Below are 22,159 nucleotides of genomic sequence, written 5' to 3'. Positions count from 1 at the left end.
AGTTCTGTTGATTGGCGGCCATTGGCAACCCAGGATCAGAGCAAAAATCGATAGATCAACTGACATTGGGAGAAGCAAAACGTGAAATTAAAATTTGTAGTACTTTATAGTATAATGGAAATGCAAAATCAACAAAGAGCAAGATGGATCAAAAGAAGCCATAATACCAATTGAATGCAAAAATTTTCAGGCCAGGGAAGCAATAAGGATGATCCCTGGATAATTCTCTATGTATGGCAAGAATTTCCATAATTCGGGGAGTTACAGTAAATTATTCTTTTGAACTCATATTTAAATGTTGCTAGGAGTAAAGAATTGATAAAGTTAATTACTTTATAAAACAAAATATATATGTTGGTTTTATTTAGGGCTTAGAAGCAGGGGAAGGAAGCTTCATCAAAATTCAAAGGTGATTCCAAATGACATCTGACATCCCCAAGCTCTTTATCTCTCTTTCATTTATTACTTCGATATTATCATATTCTTTTTCACCAAATTGAATGATGATATATGAAGAATGAACATCACCGTAAGGATTAGGTGTGATTCTTTTGTGAACTTTCATTTTCATAATATTTAGTAGTGACAAATAATTCTTTTCAACGGATGTCTCACCAAAGACAAAATATTAGAGCGCTTATTAATCGTTTAACTGTTCAAATTACATTTTTTCCCTTTAAACTGATACATCTAAATATTACTAAAAAGATAATTGATTAGTGAATAAAGAGAAAACTTTATGATCTTTTGATGTTATTCAGAGTTCAGAAACAGGGGAACAAAGCTGTTAAAATTCATTCCTCACAGCCACCAGAGGATATAACTTCAATGAATTCAGAGGTGATCAAAATGACATTTCCAAGGCCTAATCTATTATCAAAAGGCTAAATTAGATAAGAAGTCATGTGAAATGCCACCGAAGGACGCAAGGTGTTTTATGTTAATCTGATGTGGCAAATTTTGTTATAAAGATAACGGTGAGTTAACGGTAAAGAGTCAATGATAAAAAAAAAAAAATTAAAAAAATCAGAAGGTTTAAATTTAATCTTTGAAATTTTAAAAAGGTTGTCTATAACCGTCTTAAAGTTTACGGGGAGTTTTGTATAATTTAGCCCTATTGAAATGAAGCGATTTCACTTCTGTTGAATCCGAATTTATAAGAGCACCTATATTTGTTTTGAGCTCTCAGCATAAAAAAGCAACAATTCATTCAGAAAGACAGAAGCAAATAATAAAGATTCAATTGTTCAAGAACCTCCGTTTAATTACTTCAAATATTTTCCGTAAAAGAAAAGGTCCAAATAACGTCCTTTAGCCTTCCATCTTTCTCTAGAGAAAGAGACAAAAAGAGACCCTAACAAGCGGCGGCGGCGGAAATGCATTGTGTTTTTCAACCCTCGGCAAAAATCGCAGAGGTCATCGCTCATAGTCTCAACTCGCCGCCGTTGCCATCTCATATACTTGATGGCGAAACGGAAGAGGAAGGTCAAAGAAGATTCCAGTGAGGATTGCAAAATGGAAGAGGAAGGTTTAAGAAGATTCCATAATCAGAAAAATGCGTGGCTGGTCCTTCTTCGCTTCAGGAGTTTCAGACGGAGTTTTTTCTCGGAGTCTGTGTGTTTTTTATCCTTTCATAACTGTGTCCCACTATCAAAAAATAGCGGTCGTTACTTTATTTGAAAGGTAGTGTTATTTTTGCGTTCATTTTAAACTTACATAAACAGATTTGTACATAAAAAAAAAAAAAAGGTATACAAGTATTTAGTTTAGCATGGGAAGCTCACAGCGTAACGAAGTAAAGTTTGAATTTTCATCAAGAGAAATATTTTTATTTAGTGCTTGATATTTTTTTTCTGAATAAGATTGTCTCTAATAGAAAAATATCTGCCAAGTAAAGAATTTGCCAAATGAAAACTTTTCCCCAATTTTCCATTTTTCAATTACATGTGTGAGCGAATAATTATTAAATTTTTATATTTATGTGTTTGCAGCTGCACGATTGCCAGCGTCGTTAGCTCCGAAGAGTCAAGATGCCATGTCTCCCGGTAAGCCAGTAAAATATTTCTATATATTATTATTCTTATTATTATTACTTTTTTTCCCTTTTATAAAATACTCATTATTCTTAACTTTTTTCGGTATCGAAAAATTCGCAAGTGGATATATAATAAAGCAAAAGGAAAATTATGTATCGGCACACACATAAAGCCAAAAGAAGTGCGAATTTGGTTTAATTCACAAATTTGATAATGAAAAAATAGATTAAGAATTCATGAACAAAAGAACAGTAATATAAGGAAGCCTTGGAAAAAGTGACTTCATTATTATATATATACTCCGTCCTGCACTTATTATAATTTTGAAAAAACTAATTTACAAATAATGAACAAGTAGTTAAAATTTGTTAAAGACAATAAATATGTTTAAAATATGGTTTTGTTTTCAAATATATCTTTATAATAAATGAAAAATGATGAAAGATAATGTATAAGAAAAGGTGACAAGAGGGTATGTTAAAAGAGAGAGAATAAATAATTAAGGACACTAATAAAAAAATATATTAAATGTTTAAATAAACTCCAAATTAAAGCTTATAAAATTGATCATACTTTTTTCAAATTTGAAGCTTGCAAATAGTGTCGGAGGGAGTATATTCTTAGCCAAAAGGTTTTCTTGAGATACGGGAGTGAATATTAGTATACTCAAAGCAGCTTCCATAATACTATCAGTTAGAGTCCAAAAACCGATCTCATTACTGAGGATTTAATTTGCTTGTGCTCTTTGTGCTATCTCTCTGTGCTCTATTTTCCTGGTAAGAATGTACGTTGATTCATCCTTTAAAGTGTTCTCTCAATTTGTTAATTTTAGTTTGCTTCGTTATTCTCCTTTTTTTTTTCTTTTTCTAATCAATTTGATTTGAACAGAAAAACTGAAAAAAGAAGACTGCTCTTTTAGCTTGTTGAAGGCATCTTCAAGCAATTTGCAATCTGCAAATTAACGGTCGTTACTTTATTTGAAAGATCGTGTTTATTTTTGCATTCATTTTAAACTTACATAAATAGATTTCTACGGAAAAGAAAATATACGAGTATTTAGTTAAACAAGAGAAGCTAATACCTCACAGCATAACGAAATAATTTTTGAATTTTTATTAGGAAAAGTACTCTTATTTAATGCTTGATATTTTTTTTTGAATAAAAGTCTCAAATAGAAAAACACATGCTTGGTAAAAAATTTGCCAAATGAAATTTTTTTCCCAATTTTCAATTACATGTGTGAGCAAATAATAATTAACTTTTTATTGTTATGCGTTGCAGCTGCGGGATTGCCACCTTTGTTAGCTCCAATGAGTCAAGATGCGATGTCTCCCTTGGGGATGTTCATGGGATGAGATGGGATAAGGACGACCCTGTCCCAGTCCCGTCCCAATAATTGAGAGGAGATAGCTTTTCCGTCCCGTGTCCTGTTCCATTCTAATAGCCTCCCATTCTAATTGGAACAGAACAAGAACATTTCATTTCCCTTTTTTTAAAATTTTTTTATTTGAAAACTAACTATACAAAAAATATAAAAACTTATAATAAAAACTATGTGGAGAAAATAGATAAAAATGATAAAACAATGACAAAGAAAAATATTTTTTGTAATCATAAGAGACAAAAAATAAACAAACCTAAAATATTCACTACAAAGAATATCATGTAAGTCATACAAAAACAACTTTTAAACAAATAAAAAATAACAATTAATAAATATCATTACCAAAATACTATTACAGTGATAAATAAAATAAATATATAACAACTAAAAATAAAGATAATATATTGGGATGGGACCGAGACTGGGACCGGGACATGACACTCTTATCTTGCATCCCGTCCCATCCCGAAACAATTTTATCCCGTCCTGCTTTTGTCCCATCCTAAAAGCTTTCAAGATGGGATTGTCCCCTCCCAAAATAACTGGGACAGGGACAGGACACTAGAATGGGATACAGTTGAACACCCGTAGTCTCCTTGGTAAGACAATAAATATTTCTATATACTATCATTCTTATTATTATTACTTTTTTTTTCCTTTTATAAAGTACTCATTATTCTTAGCTTTTTTCGATATCATGCTCTTCTTTTGATGTATCGAAAAATTCGCAAGTGGATGTATAATAAAAAAAAAAAAAGAATATTATGTATGGGCACACACATAAAGCCAGAAGAAGTACGAATTTGGTTTAATTCACAAATTTGATAATAAATAAAATAGGTTAAGAATTCATGAACAAAAGAATAGTAATATAATGAAGCCTTAGAAAAAGTGACTTCATTATTATATATATTCCATTTGACACTTATTATAAATTTCAAATAACTAATTCACAGATAATAAACAAATAGTTAAAATTTGTTAAAAGCAATAAATATATTAGAAATATGGTTTTGTTTCTAAATATGCCTTTATAATAAACAAGAAAAATGATGAAAGATAATGTACAAGAAAATGTGACAAGAGGGTATATTAAAAGAGAGAGAATAAATAATTAAGGGCATAAATGAAGAAAAATGTATTAAATATTTGGATACATCCCAAATTAAAGCTTATATAATGGACCATACTTTTTTCAGATTTAAAGCTCACAAATAGTGCCAGAGGGAGCATACTCTTAGCCAAAGGGTTTTCTTGACATCCGAGAGTGCATATTATTATACTCAAACCACCTTCCATAATACTACCGGTTAGACTCCAAAAACCGATCTCATTACTGAAGATTTAATTTTCCTGTGCTTTTTGTGCTATCTCTCTGTGCTCTATTTTCCTGGTGAGAACGTACGTTGATTCATCCTTTAAAGTGTCCTCTCAACTTGTTAATTTTAATTTGCTTCTTTATTCTCCATTTTTTTCTTTTTCTAAGCGATTTGATTTGGACAGAAAAACTGAAAAAAGAAGACTGCTCTGTTAGCTTGTTGAAGGCATCGTCAAGTAATTTGCAATCCACAATCCGCAAAAACTTGGTAAGTTCATCATCACCTTCCCTTCTTATCTCTTAGTTATCTACTTTTCCTTTATCATTGTTAGTTGCTTTATACTACCTCCGGTCCTACTCCTAATTATAAGACTTTATTTCTAAACTATAAACGATACTGAGACTTACGGGGAAACATTAATTCCACTAGATTACTAATGAGATGCCTCGAAATTATTCTAGGCTTTATATCGTGATAAATGATCTCTTCATGAATAATATTCTTTAACACCGAAAGTTTTTGTATGCTAGTTTTGGCACTGTGGGCAAAGAAGGCGGATTAAAATTGTTGTCTTTATTTTCTGATTAATTGCTGCATTATTCACCTCATAATTATACTCCCTTTGTATGTATATTTGCTTTGGTTTAGTTTCATCGATGTGTTTATGTCTTTCAGTTGCTTCTTAACTTCTTTCACTCTTGTTTGTTTGGCCGTTCTCTTGACCTCTACCAATATAATCCTCAGGTCATAAATATAACACCCGTTTTATAGTGTAAATTATACTATAAAATGAGTATTATATTTAAGACTAAAAGAGTATATTGAGAGAGTTAGAAGGAAATAATATTGTAATATATAATTTATTGTATCTTCTATTATATTGTCAAAAATTAGCTGTGCAAGCTATTTTTAAGTTTTGTTCTTCTATTTTTGCAGTTTGTGTGCCCTAACATCCGGTCATATTTAGATTCTTCATTGCAGCTGTAACTTGTTTGATGCTTTGTCTTTCTATAAAATTTACAAAAAAGGGGGAAAAAAGGAAAAGCAAAAAAGAGACTTCTTAGATCGTCCAAGAATCATCAAACGGACGACGGTGGAATCTCGAAAAAAGAGAGAAGGGTAATTATATATTTTGATTGTGTCCATCTTACTGTCAATGTCCCTATTTGTTACTTGCAATTTAATTATATTTAATTTGGAAGAATATTGAAGATTTATTGTTATTGATGAGTGCAGTCCCATTACATGGAATCCGCTGCTAGTTGAGATAACTTGATACGCATTCATTTCTTATCTGATTTCGGTCATATTCTTGGAAATACCTTATAAAAAAAAATTTTTGTTTTAAATTTTTAATACATTTTTGAAAAATCACGTTTCAACATTTCTTTTACCTAAACTTTCATTAGGATTATATCGAACTTGCGTCCCACTTGAAAAGTCAATTACTAGTGTCAGAAAAACGACAGGAGTATAATATATCACATGATAGGATGCATGGTTGCATTAAATATTTGCAGTAGGTATAGTAATGTCAGAAAATGGAGGAATTTAAACTAACTGACAAATTAACTTTGATTAACTAATTAACAAAAGCCTAGGAATTCATCAACAAAATAATAAAAAAAAATACTTGTAAATTTGAGTTTGTCAGTCCAATAATTGAATTTGAGGGCACAAACAGTAAATAATTATAGATATTCTAGTTAATAAGTTTCGGAAAAAGGCAAGGAGAGGTTAGTAATATCATTCTCTTATATATGCTGATTTTCTTTTATCTGTTATTTGTCGCATGATGACTGAAATTCTTCCCCCCCCCCTCTTTTTTTTGGCAATTTGTATACCCTGATTGGTTCGTGTTTGGGTTCTTCATTTTAGTTTTCCATTCGATGTTTTCTTTTTTTAATTTCTACAAATTAAAATAGAACTGTCAAAGGGATCATTCGAAAGTTTTGGAATCTTTGAAGAAAGGTGAGTGTATGTTTTGCCTGCTGTATTTCCTTCTTTTTTTGTGTGTGTGCATATATAGATGTTACATATTCCTCCTATTCTGTTTATAGATTTCAAATTTGGTAAGAAGTGTCATCTATTTTATAAGTATTAATTCAGGTTTGTCTTAATATTCAGTGTATTTTTTTCCAATTTTTCTCTTAAATATTTATTCTCTCTCCTTTGTCATTCTCTCATATTTTTTGCAAGGTCATATTTAAAAATAAAAGTATACTTTTAACCTATTTATTACTTTAAATTAATTTTAACTAATTATTTATTATTAACGAATTAATTATTTAAATTTTATAATAAGGATTAGAGGAAGTATTTGTCATATGAAATATATTTATTTTATACTTCTCTTTCCTTGTTCTCGGCCTCTACCAATATTGAGGCGTTTGGACGTGCATGCCATATCTAAAATATTGTGTTGAATAATTTATATATAATCTCAAATTTTTGGATAGTTATTGTGAACATTCAAACTATATATTATTATTTAATGTTTAAAAAAAATCATCTTTCATCACAATTTATAACTATGTTTTTCAACATTTAAATATCTTTTTAGTTAAGCAGTGAGAGCTCAAAAGCCTGTTTGAACCTCAAATAAATAATTATGCAGTTGATTTATTCCATTTGACTAATCATTTAAGGCATTTACATAATTTCTGAATCATGGAATTTGGCCGAGTGCAAAATAATTATCCAAAAATAGGCTTTTAAACTTAACGTATTTTCTTAGGGCATTTTAACAGTTAGTGCATCCACTGGGATCATTATTGATCAGATACATATATGTGTTGCACTAATACGGATTTCAACAAGAGTTTTAATGATATTTTTGTTTTATCAGTGACATTTATTTTAATTTCTTTTTCCTTCATCACGTCTCTGAGTGTTGCTCGAAAACTAGTGCGTTCCATCTTCCTGTTACCATCCTTGAGAACACAATGGAGGTAATAATCATTTTATTCTTTCTATAATATATACTCTTCTCTAATACGTAGTATGTGATTTTTGTGAATATCATTGTTTGCATGCATGCATGTCTCCTTTATACATTATATAAAGAATAACTGATTAGCAATAGGACCTAATTTATCTTTAATTGTAATTGTAAATATTGCTGCTTTTAATCATTTAAATCTTCTTTGAATGATTCACTTATTAACTGAATAACTAATTAACTGCATATTATAACTGTATAGCTAGCTGTTGTAGATGGCCATGGCAATACCACAAATAAGGAATTTACATGTTCCCATGTTTAACTATAAAAATAGTGGCACGAACAAACATGAAATCGATGCAAAATATATATATATATAATTAACTATTAAACTTACCTTTCTCTGGCTCTCCCGCACTTGTAGCTCATCGTCGGTGTCTTCCTGATAGGCTTGGACGCAAATCAGATCCTAAATCTAGAATTAGGGCTCTGCAGCGTCAAGCAGCTTCCCTCTTTTCTTTCTCTTCTCTAGCAGCTTCTTCTGGCTTGCCTTGGCATCTCTCCTTCTCAATCTGTCCCCCTCTGTCTTTAATCTTTCTTAGCTTCTCCAGTAAATGTCATGTGAGAAGGAGAAGTGCTAAACTGGGGAAGGCAAGACATGTATAAGGTGGCTAGAAGACTAAGTTAACCTTCAATTATCTGTTTAATTCAAATTTTAACCTTTTATGGAATTTTCTTTATCATTGGAAAATTACTACAAATTAATCCTCAGTACGATTATTTTCTTTCTCATTTAGCTTCTTGAAACCATAAATTAATTTCCTTAAAATTGTCCAACTAAAAGTTAACCTGTAATTATTTTTCTTCAATTTTTCAAGAAAATAAGTTTTCGATCGCAAAAATCTGTGTTAAAATTATTTATACTTCTTTTTGGGAAGTAAGCTCTTCTATAATATTATTCATTTCCCGAAATGATTATCTATAATATTTTTCTTAATTATTCAAGACCTTTATATAATTTTAATAATTATTTCTCCATTGATTTTCCTAAATTTATTATCCAAAAATGAGTGTTTAGTGAATAAATTATTTTCTTGAGGCCTTAAATAATTTTGTTAAGCCTCCTAAAAATTTTATTAATTCATAGCTTTAAAATTTGAGATGTTGTATTCTGTAGGTAAAGTAAATTAAAAAAGCGGGAAAAGACAAATGAATGCCATTTTAAATTTCAAATTCTAAAATGGTGACATGAATTTGTAAAAATCCTAAATTGATGCTCATGCTCAAAGTGTGATTTTGCAATATTACCTTTTATTTTATAAAAACAAGGCCACCATCACTAGCGATCCTACCGTCGGAGCTCTGGCGCTGATGTCCAACCCCCTAGATGGCAGCAAACAGCATTACGGAAGTTAGCATCCATTGAGCAAAATCATATACTCCTCTTAATATAGGACCTAATTATTAAGTTAATTTTAGTCTTAAATATAAAACCTATTTTTATATTTATTAATTTTTTCTAAATTATCCCTATAGATTTCCCTCAACCATAATCAAGTAGAAGAGGAAGAGATGATATTAAAGAAGATGATTATGATATTTTAGAAAAAAAAAGTGTCATATTTTTTACAATTAACTAACTCACTTAACTTTCTTAATCTAATCAAATTAATTAAATAGGCATTATATGATAGGGAGAGTATAAGATACTCCCTCCGTTCCTTATTATAAGAGACGAATAACCGAATTACGTTGATCAAAAAAGCAGTTAAAATTAGTTAAGAACAATCAATATAATTTTTTTTTCCAAAAATGCCCTCATTAATAAGGAGAGAGAGCATGAGAGAGAATAATTAAATTATTGAAAGAAAGAGAAGTGAGAGGGAGAGAGAGTGTGAGTTGGAGACAATAAATATGGGTAAAATAGGAAATCAACACAAAAAAGTAGAGACAACTTTTAAGTGTCTCTTATATATAGGAACATGCCATAAGCATCAAATGTCTCTTATAATAAGGAACGGAGGGAGTAACTAAGTAGATAGTGTATCAAAGTAAAAAAGTCGTTTACTTTACAAATGGTGGTATTGATAATACTTTTACCGAGTTTCACTATTTCATCAATGGCATTGACAACAACCTTCAATGGCATTGACAACAACCTTGTTACGATTTTAACAATGAGGAAAAATCAAAGTGAATGACATATTAAAAATAATTTACTACACTACTAAAGGCATTTATAATACTTTCACCGAATTTCACTACATTATTAATGCCATTTACACCAATATTTTTTGCAATTTCAACACTTAAAAAAAATCAAAGTAAAGAGCCTTGCTAAAAATCATTGACTACTCTACTAATGGCATTTATATCACTTTTTTCCAAGTTTCACTACTTCATTAATGCCCTTTACAATAACTTCTCTATAATTTCAGCACTTGAAAAAAAAAATAAAGTAAAGAGCCCTGTTAAAAATCACTTACTACACTACTAATAGCATTTACAAAGACCTTTATCGAGTTTCACTACTTCATTAATGCCATTTACAAAAATATTTCTTTTTTACAATTTCAACACTTGTGAAATAATTCATCTATGTAAATAATTAAAATGTAAAATATAATAAATTATCACCATTTAAAATAATTAATCAATGTAAATTATAAAATTTATGACAAAGTATGCTTTTCCAAACCTTATAAATGCGCTAAAAACTTCTTTAGGTAATTCTAACTCAAGTAAATCGATTTTTTTTTGAAAACACCTAATTAATAGGGAATAAATTTTATTATACTCTACACCTTAATTATTTACATTTATTAATTATTTTACAAGTACATTTTAATTATTTGCATATATTAAATATTTTAAAATTGCTGAAATCGTATTTAATTATTTACATTGATTAATCATTTTACAAATCCATTTTAACTATCTATATTGATTAATTATTTTACTAGCATTGACATTGTATAAAAGTTTTTTGAGTGTTTCCTATCAATTAAGTTACTTCAAAAAAAAAAAATCTATTTACTTGAGTTACAATTATTTAGAGACACTTTTAGTACATTTATAAAGTTTGGAAAAGCATAATTTATTATAAATTTTTTACTTTACATTGATTAATTATTTTCAATGGCGATAATCTGATTATATTTTACATTTTAGTTATTTATATTGATTAATTATTTTATAAGTGTTGAAATTGTACAGAAGTTGTTGTAAATGATGTTAATGAAGTCGTAAAACTTGGTATTTGACCAAAAAAAAAAAAAAAGGAGTAAGACTTGATAAAAGTGTTGTAAATGATTTTTAACATACCCTTTACTTTGATGTTTCTTAGTGTTGAAGTTGTAAAACGATTATTGTTAATGGCATTAATAAGGTACTACTTCCGGTGCTTAATATAAGATCTTATTTGACTTTTATTTTGATCCTAAATATAAGGTTCTCATCTACTTTTTCTCTAATGTTTATACATTTTTTTTACCAAAGTAGTCCTTCTAATAATAATAGCTCTCACCACCACACTTGATTAGTAAGGAAATTTTAAGAAAGATAACGCCTATCTATTACAAATAACTAACTTAACTTGTTTCTTTAATCTCCTCAAATTAGTAAACTAGCTTTTATAATTAGGACTAAAGGTAGTAGTAGAACTCAATAAAAGTGTTCTTTATGCTATTAGCAGTGCCGTAAATGATTTCTAATAGGACACTTGACTTTGATTTTTTTCTAAGTGTTGATAGTTGAGAATGATGTGAATGCAGTAGTGAAACTCAGTTAATCGGACCCTTTATTTTGATAGTTTACCTTATGTATAATTTTGTATTATATCAACAAATCAGATAGGGTTGGTGGCTTAGCGGTCATTAGATCTTGTGGGATCCAAGGGATGATGCGATCAAATCTCACTTTGATAACCTTGGCCCCAAAAAAAAGGCGTCGGAGCGCCGTGGCCTGTTGGCAACACGGTTGCCGGTCATGATGGCTTTTTTTTAAAAAAAAAGAAGATAAAAGGCACTATTATAAAATCACCAATATTTTAAAATTTCAAGTTAGTCATAAATATTAATGTGAAGTTTTGTAAATTGGTGTCATAATTTTAGAATTTGAAATTCCAAATGTCATTTATTTGTCGTTTTCCTTTGAAAAATTGAACTTCATCAACCAACAAAACCTAAATTAACTATATATAGATAACAATTTGTGTAACAACCAGAAAAGTTTAAATTTAATTTCTTTTACCTATATACAATGAATATGCCTTTTAATACATTGCCATGATTTTAATGTTTTAAAAAAGATTTCAAAATAAAAATAAATTAATAATAATCATAATATCAGTAAGTTGGAGTTTTCTATTTTTAAAAAAAATTGTTTCGAAAAATTGCATATCAGAAGTCTTGTTAAGTTACAGTGTTAGATCTTACACAAATGAAATTGTGATATCATGTCCATTTTAGATGACAAGCATTGGAGAAAGTGTTGCAATTAATATTCCACAGAAATTGGCGGAAAAGATCATCACTGAATTTAAATATTTTCGTGATTTTGAGGACTACACACACAACTTTGTGATAGAAAACAACATTTTGGATGCAAAACAAGAGAATGTGCTGAAAGATATAGAAGATGCCAAGAAAAGAAACGAAAGTAAATTAGCGATTATGTTCAAAATTGGATCGAGGAGGCTAGTATTCTAATTCAGAAGAACACTAGAATAAAGCACACACGGTCTTAGTGTGCTTCAATAGCCTATATATTTAAATGTGCTTCAAAGTAGGAATTTCTTATTGAATGGAAAGATAACTTCAATCAATTGATGAAGTTACTTTATTAGATTAATGTCTCCATTTGTTGTTATTTAGAGATTAGAAACAGGGGAAAAAGTTGTGGGAATAGCTTCAGAGTCATCGATGACTACAACTTCAGAGTTATCCTTTGATATCAGGGGACAAGCCACATAATCAAGCTATACATCTATTATTGACAAGAACTTGTGTTCTTGGATGTAGGGGGGGGGGAAAGCATCCTGAAACAACAGTTTCTTGATATCTTTCATCATGCAGTCAAAGTAAAGAATTATCTGCTCATTCAATAAATGAAACTGAAAAATATTTCCTTTCTTTTGGCTTTCTTTTTAGTTTACTCAGAGTATCAAAGGGATAACAAAATCAAGTCTTCACGAGAATTATGCAGCAGCGGATGCCATGATAGCAATTCTACCAACTAATTCAAATTCAAAGAAGCAATCCACTAGGCCATTCAGCAACGCTAGAAATGATTCTGCGCAAGTGAGTCCATTGCCCTTTTCCAATACAGCAACATCTGAACTACGCCGGATATTTCCCAATTCAATTTCATCAGGAGGAGTTGCATCTAAATGTTCGATGCTTCAAATAGGAGATGGAGTGTAAACAGTCAACACATGAAGCAACTTCGCTGGGCCAACAGCAAGATCTTGAAGAAACAAAGATATCCATTGAAGGTGCTCATAACACCAAAATATCATTTAATGATGATGTGCGTTATAATTAATGTATCCCGACAGTTTTTGAAGTTGCATTATGATTACTAACCACTTTTTTGCGCTGCACAGAGTATTGATGTCATAGTAAAAGAAAGAGCTCAAGAAAGGCCTACCTCTAAGGATGCTAGATTAGAAACACTGTTTGCTGATTTAGCATCAAGGAATTTATCTGCAGCATCAATCACTACTCCACGGGAGGAGTTTCCATTGGTTACTGATTATTGTGTTATGCCTAGGAATATGCTAGATGACTAAAAGAAAATGTATCTTTTTTTTGCACTTCTTGTTTTAGGATTTGACAAAGAAAAAGTCAAGTGGAACAATCATGATAAACCAGCAAGTACTCGCAGAAAAGACATCTGTTGTATGCTTGAACTCTTCACAAAATATAGAAGCTAGAACCTAATGGTTATAATTAAATGACCTCACACGTTTTCGGTACTTATGCAGAGCGTTGGAAATGTTCAAGAGGACATCACAATTATGAAAGCTAAAACAGATGCGTCTTTCATTTATTCACAAGTAGAGGAATCACAGTCTGGTCCATCTGCGATGTTAAGTATTATTTATGTAAGTTTAAATACAAAGTACCACTCATTTACATCTTTGTAAATCAGTATCAAAATATCGACAACACATATATGGTCTCAACCAAATTTTCACTTTGTAATAAAAATAAAGCTAGATTATAATTAAAGGGCCTAGCACACTTGTACAGGTATTGGTACTTTTGCAGAGTGTTGAAAGCATTCAAGAGGAGACTACAACAATGGAAGCTAAAGGAGATACTTCCTCTTTTTATTCACATGTAGAGGCCTCACAGTCAGGTCCATCTGCGATGGTAAGTTCAGTATATAATGATGCAGAACTTTGGAGTTTATACATTCGGAAATGCAAGACCAATGAATTTAAATAACTTGTGATTTCTAGGTTGCTAGTATGGAAGAAATCGTGAAACAACCCTTTCAAGAGCACGATTCAAATGAAAACGAAGTAGCAATTCAATCATCCAATCTAGAGTTAATGAACCAACCAAGAGGATCATCGCATATGCTTTTTGAAAAAGAATTTGCTAAGGTAACTACATTAATTATATAGAAATTGAAGTTTGGTAGATTGTTTTGCCTTTGTATATCCATAACTATAGGATTTAAAGGAGGAAAACAATTATATCATTGATCTTGTCTCCGACTACTTTTCTGAGCCAATACAGATATGATGCTAAGGAAAAAATAATTAGTGAATAAATAGATAATTTATGTGATAACATTATAAATCAAATTTTATCTTTTGACCTACTTATCAATAGGGAAGAAAGTCGTTAGACTAATCTTTCATTTTGTGTCACGCAGACTACTAAAGAAATAAGAGGCATAAATGTTCAGGATGGACCCCATACTCCTATGAAGAACAACACAAGGCTTCCTGATGTTATTCCCTCTTTCTTTTTGTGATGATTTCAGATTCTCCTTCAGTCATTCATGGAGTAACTTTCTTGGCCGTACACATGTCAGAATCACAAACTGGTCTTGCTGCTTCTTCTTCTCCGACGCTGAAGATTGGCGATATCTTAGAACTGGTGGAGTTAAAAGATGATGAACCAGCTTTACTATCCAAAGCACTTGAGATATATCCCCAGCTAAGGCTGTCTCATGGACAACCTACCCGCTCAGTAATAGCTTTCTCCTACAAAGTGCTGACTGATATTTTGGTCATGTTGGCAACCAAGACACCTCGTACCATTACAACGTTAAAGAAATCAACGTTAGAGAAAAACTTGGGTACTGCAACATTTTTAGGAGTCGACAAAGGATGGATTGAATCAGTTCGAGACAAAGTTTCTGGCAATGACATGTTTGATGTCACGAAGGTGGAAGAAAAAATTAAGGAGATGAAGGAAAAACTGGAGAGACGTGACAGTATGTTGGAGCGAGTTCAAAAGCAGAGGGTAGAAATCAAACAGCGGATTGCAGGTGTGATTGGACAATTAGAGATGGTGCAGAGTGAGTCTGAAGCAATTGATTCTCAGTTGTGGGGTCTATTGGAAGATCGCAAGAAACTAATACAGAAGATGATGGAGTTTAGGGGAATAATAAGTGCCCAGGACAGAGCTTTTGGAATTTAGCTGTGTTTCATTTGTGCTTTGTTATTTCATGTTTGGCTCAAAAAGACTGAAAAGTAGGGAACCACAAGCTATACTATGACCACAGTTTCCCTAGTTCAACCAAATAACGAGACTTCAGAATTTTAAACTCACATGATGTAAGGGTAAATTTGGCCTTATATTTAATTTGTTGGATCATTGGTGTCTAACTGCTATTATACTATTATTGTGTGACTTGCATTCCTAGGTTTGTTTGACCCTTTTCATTGGAACTTCTCGAGACAACAAATGACTTAGCATTCATACATTCCCACAAGATTTTGCTTGTGTCAATATATAATCCTTTGGTCAGTTTTTTATAGCAGATATCAAGAAAGTAATCGTTTTTAAAATCTTAAAAAATCTGTTGTTAGATACTTGTAAAAATAAAGTTGCATCATATGTTTATCAACACAACCATCAACTACTGAACAACTTCTAATATACGCAGACATTTTATATAATTAAGAAATGTAATTAAACGTCTTGCGCAATTGAATAAGATGAACGAAAGTGAAGCAGAGAGATGAATAGGATGAATGACAGTGAAGGGGGGATTGCTTCTGTAATTTCTGTCCTCCGCCATTTGACTAATGCCGTCATGAAAATGTAAAAGTGGCATTTAAACTTGATTGCTCATCAGCCTTTGTCTCTTGCTCTGTTCTTCCATGGATTGAGGCTTAACTGGTCTGGCGATAGAGTTTAGAGCTTCAACTTTGCCTTTGAATAATAATGCATGTACGATGCAGAGGCTATTTCATTTTCAATAGGCCAGTTTATTTCACATTTGCAATTTTATTAGTTGCAGGCTATTTTACCATTACCATTATTGTGGTTATGATCAGAGGATGAGAAAGAGACGGAACCAAGTTTATTTTCTATCACAGATTGCTATAACGCCAACTTTAAGATTGAGAAAAAATAAATCAGCCTACTTTGGTCAAAAGTGAAGTCTACTGACAGCTCTATCACAATGATTCAATGAAAACTATTAAAGAGCTTCTCAACAACCATTTTCAAAATCGTTTCATTGTTTGCATAAAACAGGCAAGCTTTGAAAAAGATACACTTTTTTTTTTTGTTGTTGTTGAAAACGGCAAGAAGGAAATGCAAATACTTTTTTTTTTTTGAATTAGTAGAGGCAAGCGGAGCTTGATACAATCAAAAGACTAGGAGAACTCAGCTCATGTCACGTGCATAGTGGGCTGCACAAACAGGAATAACCTACTCAAAAAACGTCCGTGCATAGTGTCCATGTCAACAAAGAGGGGGGCAAAAAAAGCAGCCAGCCTTGCCTCTTTCATGTCTCTGCCCTTTGATCAATTAATGCCCCTGCCAATGCTTGTAGGGTCTCCATGTGAATGGTTCACGTACAGAATTACAGAAAAGGAAAAATCATAATCATAATTCAAAGTATGTATATGAATTAACTTAAGCTTCTAATGCAGGCTATAACATTACATTTGTCCAGTGAAGCATGCGGTTACTATATTATGCGATCTTTCAAATTTTATGACACAGAATAAAAGAAAACGAAAGGGGATGACTAAAACCTCGTAACCAGAAACTGTAAGAAAAATGCCAATAATTCATACGACAGTATATATTTCACCCAACAAGCTAATTCTCTTTCTTATTTATCATCTTCACTAACACTTCACCAACAATTCCACAGCTCATTCTCTCCAGTATCTTCCTCACTCCCCTTTCCTTCCTTCTTAAGTCTCCTTCGTGTTCCTTCCTTCTTCTTCCTAAACTTCAACAACCACAGTGGGATCTGATCTTCATCCTCAGTTCTTACCTTCATCTTCTTCCTCCATCCACTTTCTCAACTCCATACAAAGGAACCTCAGTTCTTACGCTCTGTGATTGCTTTCAACTAGCTGTGAAAAGAATCGAGTGGTTCCACGCAATGAAAAGAACTTTTGAAAGTTTAATAAGCTTTTCTTTGATCAAACTTGGGAGCATTCTCTCTTTAAGGTTAACTTTTAAGTCGTCTGCACCTTGACTGTGTCTTTTTAAAGTCTTTGTGCCGCTGGCACAGAAAAGAAAAAAAGTATCTGTGCCTTCAACTAGCTTGACATCTCTTCTTATTGTTTTCTTACTTCGGGAAGGGGGGGGGGGACTACATTGTATAGAGGAGTTTGAAAGCACTATCAGAAAAAAGGCTTTCACGGCGGTTAATAGTAGCTTTTAACGGCAGTTTTGAAGGTGACGTTGAAAGGTAAAGAAAACACGGCGGTTTTGAACTGCCGTGAAAAGTTGATTTTCCACGGCGGTTTTCAATTTAACCGCCCAAATAATTCATTTGAGGCTTACAACGATTATCCTCCCAAATTCCTTCACAATGATCATCTCTAACAGCATAGTCACCATCTACCAAATCTAATTCAACTACTTTAGGTCGAGTAGCTGTGAAAGGCGGGGTTTCATCAAGATTAAGCTATAAGTCACCATCATCTCCACCAACTCCTTGCCTTTTACTTTGAAGCACGATAGACAATTTCTTTTTTGCTAGATCGGGAACGAAGAACATTTGTTTTGCTTGACTTGCCAAAATAAATGGCTCGTCTCCATATCCAAAACTCTCAAGATCGACCGAAATAAATCCAAATTCTTCATCCACTTGCACAGCTGAAGTTGAACTCCCTTTGATTGTCGCTTTGGGGTTACTCCAAAAATTAACCAAATTAATGCAATATAGTGCAAAACTCGGGTCGTTTCACTTTGAGGAGCCGAAAACGAAATTAAACCCTAGTAAATAAATGCAAGTAACCTAAACTATAAAAAGAGATTTTTGATTTTGAAAAGCTGTTAATTAAATACTACGAATCAAATTGAAATTAAAATACTTTTTTTTTGTTTTTATATAAAAGTGATTAAAATGAATGGAAATTAAAGAAATGAAAATGAGAGACACAGATAACACTGATAAAAATCAATCCTCCAATTCAACAACGCAGGCAATCATCACTCTAAAAGATGTGGGAGTTAAAAACAATGAATTAAGAATTATAATTAAGCTTTTGATCCAACAACCGAGCCACCTCGAGTTGCCACAAAATATTTTCCTAAAATCCCAACTTACTAACTGCAACCAGAATAGTAAAATGGGATTAAGGATGCTAAAAACCAATGCTTAATTAGAACTCTTAAATCCAAAATAACAGAATTAAAGCTAGCAAGAGACTATATGATCCAAAATTCTAAGCCACCTTAGAAAATCACAATATATTAATTCCAAAATCAATACAAATGTCATAATCACAACATTATAATTGAGATCAAAACTATAAACAGCCCAATGTCAAATACTAAGCAATAATCCAGTCACAATAATCCCCAAATATAATCAGATTAAGCAATACAATTATCCCAACAATTAGAAAAACTATCCTAAGACCTAGGAATTGTTAAACAATTATTGAGTAGGAAATTAAAGCAACTAAAACTCCCCTTTGATGATCCAAGCTCCTGCCATTATTGTTGAATTAGAGAATTAGGAATTAGCCACGCTTTGCCATCAAATTCGCTGCCACCAGCAATTCTCTATTGCAAGCTTCCATGGAGGAGATGACGCCGTCGAGCTTCCTTTGGTCCTCTGATTCTGTCGCAACACGGAGAGGGAAAAAAATGATCGCCGTCGCTGGTCCCACTGGTTCTGTTGACGCCGAGAATAACTCACGGAGAAGACAGAGGAAGGTGATGAGGTCGCTCCAGCTCGTGTGTTGCTCTCTCTCCGTCCGCGCCTGTACGTGTATCAGCTGGTGTATCTCCTTCTCCAGCCGCCAGCTCCCTCCCGTGTTCAGCTTGCTCTGTTTCGTTCTCTTCTCCCTGCCGCGCCTCCCGTCTTCGTTTCTTCGTGGGTTCCCCTGATGATGAATGTAATATTAGAAATTAGGGGTGGAGCAAAACGCAGCGTTTTGCTCCCCCCTTTTATTATTTTATTTTTTTTCTTTTTTTTTAATTTATTTTTTTTTCTTTTTTTTTATTTTCAAAATCTTCCAAAAACCTGCAAGCAAAAATTCAAAGATAATGTAGCATTAATTGTCCTCAAAAATCAATTAGTCACAATTAAACCAAAATATGACAATTTTGCCCCTATAAAATAATAATTCAAAATAAAACAAAATAAATCGATTAAGGCAAAAAGGGACTAATTAAGCTGACAAAACTCATATAAAAGATACCAAATATATAAAAATAATTGAGTTTGTCAACAGCATTACTATTAACCCACTTACATTTGAAGACGGGAACTTTAAACTTGGTATAACTAACCTCCCATATCTCTTCTATTATTCCATAATAGGACATTGCCGCCAACATTGGGTTTCTGTCTTTAGAACTAGCAAAATGCATGGCTTCCGCTACTACCATCACCCCACTATTCTGCATAGTACTCTTATCGTCTTGGGTTTTTGTGTAAAAAGAATAACCATTTATATCATATCCACCTCAATACAAAACCTCAAAAGAAGGCCCTGCAGCTAGCCTCTGTATTGTCTCAGAAGGATTGCCATATTTTAACACTTCTCGCTTGAACCACTCTACAAATGACTTATTATGTTCATTAGCTAGTTGCATATCACTCTTTCTTAGATTCAAGTTCCCCAGCATATTCTTGTGAGCATTTAAGTAAAGCAAAATTTCATCCGTGTTGTTTAAAATGTATAGATGTGCTTGCATTACAACTTCTCTTGACATAGACCTCACTATGACACCCCGTGTTCCCTTGCTTCTTCTGCCTTGATCATGTCGAGATTGAGGAAGACCAACTACCTTTATCCCATCAAGATATGCGTTACAAAACTCAACTGCCTCCTCAGCTATATATCTCTCAACAATTTATGCCTCAGGCCGATAAGGATTCTTAGAGTACCCTTTTAGGATTTTCATGTATCTTTCAAAAGGGTACATCCGTCTTAAACACACAGGGCCACAAAGTCTTATCTCTCGCACAAGATGAGCTATCAAGTGGACCATAATATCAAAAAATGATGGAGGAAAATGCATTTCCAATTGAGAGAGGATCACATAACCTTCATTTTCTAATTCATCCAACTCAGCAGGATCAATGACTTTGCTGCAAATGGCACTAAAAAACATACAAAGTCTTGTAATAGTATTTCTCACATCGGTTTTCATAATGCCTCAAATAGCAAGTGGAAGTAATTGTTGCATCAACACATGACAATCATGAGACTTCATTCCCGTTATCTTCAGATCTTGCATTGAAACAAGTTTGCTTAAATTAGAAGAATAACCTTGTGGCACCTTAATACTATTGACAAAACCATAGAAACTTCTTTTCTCTTCATTTGATAATGTGTGCGTAGCTGGATGTAAATAAGCCCTCTTACCATCTCTTTCTTGTGGGTGAAGGACATTTCTTATTCCAATTTCGACTAAGTCTCATCTTGTATTGATTCCATCTTTAGTCTTTCCACTTATATGCAAAAGTGTACCAACAAGGCTCTCAAATACATTCTTCTCCACATGCATCACATCTAGACTATGCCTCACATCAAGACTTTGCCAATATGGAAGATCAAAAAAGACAGATCTTTTTTTCCATATATTTCTCTCACCGGCAGTCTTCTTCTTCTTCTTCTTACTGAAGACCACATTAATTCCCTCCACCCGCTGATAAACTTCTTCTCCAGTTAATGGTCTTGGAGCCATTTCATATTCTTGTGAGCCATTAAATGCCTTTTTCAATCTACGGTAAGGGTGATACTGACTAAAAAACCTTCTGTGACCAAGGTATACTGTCTTCCTGTCATGTTTAAGTTTCATATAGTGGGTGCCTTCTTCACATATCAGGCATGCTTTATGCCTCTTAACACTGTATCCAGACAAATTTCCATATGCTGGAAAGTCATTTATCGTGGTGAAGATCATGGCACGTAAATTGAAGGTCTCTTGTTTATATGCATCAAACACATCAATACCTTCCTCCCATAATTTCTTCAGATCCTCAATCAAAGGTGCCAAATACACATCGATATTGTTTCCCGGTTGTTTTGGCCCCAAGATCATCAAAGATAGCATGATATACTTTCTTTTCATACATAACTAAGGAGGCAAGTTGTAAATTACGAGCAGCACTGGCCAAGCACTATGTGTGCTACTAAGATTACCATATGGGTTAATTCCATCCGTACAAAGCCCTAGCTGAAGGTTTCTTGGCTCGCCACCAAATTGAGGAAATTTTTGATCTATTGTTTTCCATTGAGGAGAATCTGCTGGGTGACGAAGCTTTCCATCACATATTTTCTCATCAAAATGCCATCTCAAGTTCTTTGCATCTGTGGCATTAGCAAATAGATGCTTAAATCGTGGTATTATTGGAAGATACCACAGAACCTTTAAAGGAGAACCTTTGGTCATCTCATTATAATCACCATCATCTTTCTTCATTTTGTATCTTGAAGTCCCACATTTAGGGCACTTATTCAACTCTTCATAATCATTTCTGAATAATATGCAGTCATTAGGACACGCATGTATCTTCTCATATTCTAAACCCATCAGACACAAAATCTTTTTTGCCTCATACATTAGTTTCAGAAGTGAATTCCCTTTGGGAAGAATATCACTCAGCAATTCAAGCAATTCCGTAAAACTAGCATCGGTCCAACCATTTCTTGCCTTCAAATTCATCAGTTTCAATACGGTTGTCAATCTTGTGTAATCATCTTTGCACCCCGGGTATAAAGGTGTCTCTGCATCACTACACAAAGTTTCAAAGGTGGAAGAAAACTGTGTAGAGGATTCAGACCTTATATCACGAA

The 22,159-nt window shown here is 32.7% G+C and overlaps 1 long non-coding RNA gene across 1 annotated transcript; it reads left to right on the top strand.

Moving 5' to 3' along the window:
- The first annotated feature begins 983 nt into the window (after positions 1–983).
- LOC114744169 (uncharacterized) lies at positions 984–19,011 on the top strand. The gene is made up of 3 exons (XR_003740067.1): positions 984–995; positions 14,529–14,536; positions 18,936–19,011. It is a non-coding gene; the product is annotated as an uncharacterized LOC114744169 (long non-coding RNA).
- The last annotated feature ends 3,148 nt before the right edge of the window (positions 19,012–22,159 follow it).

Source organism: Neltuma alba, unplaced genomic scaffold (genome assembly GCF_004799145.2).
Source record: "Neltuma alba isolate B1F8T4 unplaced genomic scaffold, ASM479914v2 tig00000105_pilon, whole genome shotgun sequence".
Classification (NCBI taxonomy): Eukaryota; Viridiplantae; Streptophyta; class Magnoliopsida; order Fabales; family Fabaceae; genus Neltuma; species Neltuma alba.
This window is presented reverse-complemented; position numbering and strand designations above follow the sequence as displayed.